Source organism: Tupaia chinensis, unplaced genomic scaffold (assembly GCF_000334495.1).
Source record: "Tupaia chinensis unplaced genomic scaffold, TupChi_1.0 Scaffold000139_1, whole genome shotgun sequence".
Taxonomy (NCBI): Eukaryota; Metazoa; Chordata; class Mammalia; order Scandentia; family Tupaiidae; genus Tupaia; species Tupaia belangeri.
The window spans coordinates 5193574-5193961 of record NW_006159609.1 but is presented as its reverse complement, the minus strand read 5'-3'; the positions used below and the strand labels follow the sequence as shown (position 1 = coordinate 5193961).

Below are 388 nucleotides of genomic sequence, written 5' to 3'. Positions count from 1 at the left end.
TTAAAAAGTACCATAGGTTTGCCAAGGACGAAAAGGCCCCGCCCGCCTCGCGCCACACAGGTCACCTACACAGACTGCAGTCCTGGGCCTGCCGGGGTCGCCGAGCGGCGGAGGGCGCGATGGAGGGCAGGTCGTTCCAGACACGGGACACCCAGGCTCCTAAGAGACGGAGCAGAATTTCTCTGAAAATCGGTGCACATCAGCAACCGATCTCTCTAGAGGCGAAGCCTTGAAAAAGGTGAAAGGAAGGAAGCCGGAAGTGACGTATGTCGCGAGGACCTGGAAATGACGGCAGCACGCCGGAAGTTTACTTGTTTCCAAGACGACGGCTCCCCCTCCCTCCAGGTGGCCGGAGTCGGGACCCTGGAAAGCGACTTGGAGGGCGCGG

The 388-nt window shown here is 60.3% G+C and overlaps 1 long non-coding RNA gene across 1 annotated transcript in view; it reads right to left on the bottom strand.

Moving 5' to 3' along the window:
• LOC102477829 (uncharacterized) overlaps nt 1-320 on the bottom strand; it is a 2758-nt gene extending 2438 nt beyond the window's left edge. The window contains exon 1 of the long non-coding RNA XR_003548820.1: nt 70-320. This is a non-coding gene — a long non-coding RNA (uncharacterized LOC102477829). The remainder of the gene's footprint in view (nt 1-69) is intronic.
• Nucleotides 321-388: the final 68 nt, after the last annotated feature.